The sequence below is a fragment of the Cherax quadricarinatus genome, chromosome 99 (genome assembly GCF_038502225.1).
Source record: "Cherax quadricarinatus isolate ZL_2023a chromosome 99, ASM3850222v1, whole genome shotgun sequence".
In the NCBI taxonomy this organism is placed as follows: Eukaryota; Metazoa; Arthropoda; class Malacostraca; order Decapoda; family Parastacidae; genus Cherax; species Cherax quadricarinatus.
Window position 1 is genome coordinate 529,234 of NC_091390.1, and position 4,405 is coordinate 533,638.

Here is a 4,405-nt window from a genome sequence, read left to right on the forward strand (position 1 = left end):
TGTGTAGAGCTTTATCAAGTCATGTTTCACTCTGTGTAGAGCTTTATCAAGTCATGTTTCACTCTGTGTAGAGCTTTATCAAGTCATGTTTCACTCTGTGTAGAGCTTTATCAAGTCACGTTTCACTCTGTGTAGAGCTTTATCAAGTTATGTTTCACTCTGTGTAGAGCTTTATCAAGTTATGTTTCACTCTGTGTAGAGCTTTATCAAGTCACGTTTCACTCTGTGTAGAGCTTTATCAGGTCATGTTTCACTCTGTGTAGAGCTTTATCAAGTCATGTTTCACTCTGTGTAGAGCTTTATCAAGTCATGTTTCACTCTGTGTAGAGCTTTATCAAGTCACGTTTCACTCTGTGTAGAGCTTTATCAAGTTATGTTTCACTCTGTGTAGAGCTTTAACAAGTTATGTTTCACTCTGTGTAGAGCTTTATCAAGTCACGTTTCACTCTGTGTAGAGCTTTATCAAGTCATGTTTCACTCTGTGTAGAGGTTTATCAAGTCATGTTTCACTCTGTGTAGAGCTTTATCAAGTTATGTTTCACTCTGTGTAGAGCTTTATCAAGTCATGTTTCACTCTGTGTAGAGCTTTATCAAGTTATGTTTCACTCTGTGTAGAGCTTTATCAAGTTATGTTTCACTCTGTGTAGAGCTTTATCAAGTTATGTTTCACTCTGTGTAGAGCTTTATCAAGTCATGTTTCACTCTGTGTAGAGCTTTATCAAGTCATGTTTCACTCTGTGTAGAGCTTTATCAAGTTATGTTTCACTCTGTGTAGAGCTTTATCAAGTCATGTTTCACTCTGTGTAGAGCTTTATCAAGTCATGTTTCACTCTGTGTAGAGCTTTATCAAGTTATGTTTCACTCTGTGTAGAGCTTTATCAAGTCATGTTTCACTCTGTGTAGAGCTTTATCAAGTCATGTTTCACTCTGTGTAGAGCTTTATCAAGTCATGTTTCACTCTGTGTAGAGCTTTATTAAGTCATGTTTCACTCTGTGTAGAGCTTTATCAAGTCACGTTTCACTCTGTGTAGAGCTTTATCAAGTTATGTTTCACTCTGTGTAGAGCTTTATCAAGTTATGTTTCACTCTGTGTAGAGCTTTATCAAGTCACGTTTCACTCTGTGTAGAGCTTTATCAAGTCATGTTTCACTCTGTGTAGAGCTTTATCAAGTCATGTTTCACTCTGTGTAGAGCTTTATCAAGTCATGTTTCACTCTGTGTAGAGCTTTATCAAGTCACGTTTCACTCTGGGTAGAGCTTTATCAAGTTATGTTTCACTCTGTGTAGAGCTTTAACAAGTTATGTTTCACTCTGTGTAGAGCTTTATCAAGTCACGTTTCACTCTGTGTAGAGCTTTATCAAGTCATGTTTCACTCTGTGTAGAGGTTTATCAAGTCATGTTTCACTCTGTGTAGAGCTTAATCAAGTTATGTTTCACTCTGTGTAGAGCTTTATCAAGTCATGTTTCACTCTGTGTAGAGCTTTATCAAGTTATGTTTCACTCTGTAGAGCTTTATCAAGTCATGTTTCACTCTGTGTAGAGGTTTATCAAGTCATGTTTCACTCTGTGTAGAGCTTTATCAACACATGTTTCACTCTGTGTAGACCTTTATCAAGACATGTTTCACTCTGTGTAGAGCTTTATCAAGTCATGTTTCACTCTTTATAGAGCTTTATCAAGTTATGTTTCACTCTGTGTTTCACTCTGTGTAGAGCTTTATCAAGTTATGTTTCACTCTGTGTAGAGCTTTATCAAGTCATGTTTCACTCTGTGTAGAGCTTTATCAAGTTATGTTTCACTCTGTGTAGAGCTTTATCAAGTCATGTTTCACTCTGTGTAGAGCTTTATCAAGTTATGTTTCACTCTGTGTAGAGCTTTATCAAGTCATGTTTCACTCTGTGTAGAGCTTTATCAAGTTATGTTTCACTCTGTGTAGAGCTTTATCAAGTTATGTTTCAGTCTGTGTAGAGCTTCATCAAGTTATGTTTCACTCTGTGTAGAGCTTTATCAAGACATGTTTCACTCTGTGTAGAGCTTTATCAAGTCATGTTTCACTCTTTATAGAGCTTTATCAAGTTATGTTTCACTCTGTGTAAAGCTTTATCAAGTTATGTTTCACTCTGTGTAGAGCTTTATCAAGTCATGTTTCACTCTGTGTAGAGCTTTATCAAGTTATGTTTCACTCTGTGTAGAGCTTCATCAAGTCATGTTTCACTCTGTGTAGAGCTTTATCAAGTTATGTTTCACTCTGTGTAGAGCTTTATCAACACATGTTTCACTCTGTGTAGAGCTTTATCAAGACATGTTTCACTCTGTGTAGAGCTTTATCAAGTTATGTTTCACTCTGTGTAGAGCTTCATCAAGTCATGTTTCACTCTGTGTAGAGCTTTATCAAGTTATGTTTCACTCTGTGTAGAGCTTCATCAAGTCATGTTTCACTCTGTGTAGAGCTTTATCAAGTTCATGTTTCACTCTGTGTTAGAGCTTTATCAACATGTTTCACTCTGTGTAAAGCTTTATCAAGTCATGTTTCACTCTGTGTAGAGCTTTATCAAGTCATGTTTCACTCTGTGTAGAGCTTTATCAAGTTATGTTTCACTCTGTGTAGAGCTTTATCAAGTTATGTTTCACTCTGTGTAGAGCTTTATCAAGTTATGTTTCACTCTGTGTAGAGCTTTATCAAGTCATGTTTCACTCTGTGTAGAGCTTTATCAAGTTATGTTTCACTCTGTGTAGAGCTTTATCAAGTTATGTTTCACTCTGTGTAGAGCTTTATCAAGTCATGTTTCACTCTGTGTAGAGCTTTATCAAGTCATGTTTCACTCTGTGTAGAGCTTTATCAAGTCATGTTTCACTCTGTGTAGAGCTTTATCAAGTCATGTTTCACTCTGTGTAGAGCTTTATCAAAACATGTTTCACTCTGTGTAGAGCTTTATCAAGTCATGTTTCACTCTGTGTAGAGCTTTATCAAGTCATGTTTCACTCTGTGTAGAGCTTTATCAAGTTATGTTTCACTCTGTGTAGAGCTTTATCAAGTCATGTTTCACTCTGTGTAGAGCTTTATCAAGTCATGTTTCACTCTGTGTAGAGCTTTATCAAGTTATGTTTCACTCTGTGTAGAGCTTTATCAAGTTATGTTTCACTCTGTGTAGAGCTTTATCAAGTCATGTTTCACTCTGTGTAGAGCTTTATCAAGTCATGTTTCACTCTGTGTAGAGCTTTATCAAGTTATGTTTCACTCTGTGTAGAGCTTTATCAAGTCATGTTTCACTCTGTGTAGAGCTTTATCAAGTCATGTTTCACTCTGTGTAGAGCTTTATCAAGTCATGTTTCACTCTGTGTAGAGCTTTATTAAGTCATGTTTCACTCTGTGTAGAGCTTTATCAAGTCACGTTTCACTCTGTGTAGAGCTTTATCAAGTTATGTTTCACTCTGTGTAGAGCTTTATCAAGTTATGTTTCACTCTGTGTAGAGCTTTATCAAGTCACGTTTCACTCTGTGTAGAGCTTTATCAAGTCATGTTTCACTCTGTGTAGAGCTTTATCAAGTCACGTTTCACTCTGTGTAGAGCTTTATCAAGTCATGTTTCACTCTGTGTAGAGGTTTATCAAGTCATGTTTCACTCTGTGTAGAGCTTTATCAAGTCACGTTTCACTCTGTGTAGAGCTTTATCAAGTCATGTTTCACTCTGTGTAGAGCTTTATCAAGTTATGTTTCACTCTGTGTAGAGCTTTATCAAGTCATGTTTCACTCTGTGTAGAGGTTTATCAAGTCATGTTTCACTCTGTGTAGAGCTTTATCAACACATGTTTCACTCTGTGTAGACCTTTATCAAGACATGTTTCACTCTGTGTAGAGCTTTATCAAGTCATGTTTCACTCTTTATAGAGCTTTATCAAGTTATGTTTCACTCTGTGTAAAGCTTTATCAAGTTATGTTTCACTCTGTGTAGAGCTTTATCAAGTCATGTTTCACTCTGTGTAGAGCTTTATCAAGTTATGTTTCACTCTGTGTAGAGCTTTATCAAGTCATGTTTCACTCTGTGTAGAGCTTTATCAAGTTATGTTTCACTCTGTGTAGAGCTTTATCAAGTCATGTTTCACTCTGTGTAGAGCTTTATCAAGTTATGTTTCACTCTGTGTAGAGCTTTATCAAGTTATGTTTCAGTCTGTGTAGAGCTTCATCAAGTTATGTTTCACTCTGTGTAGAGCTTTATCAAGACATGTTTCACTCTGTGTAGAGCTTTATCAAGTCATGTTTCACTCTTTATAGAGCTTTATCAAGTTATGTTTCACTCTGTGTAAAGCTTTATCAAGTTATGTTTCACTCTGTGTAGAGCTTTATCAAGTCATGTTTCACTCTGTGTAGAGCTTTATCAAGTTATGTTTCACTCTGTGTAGAGCT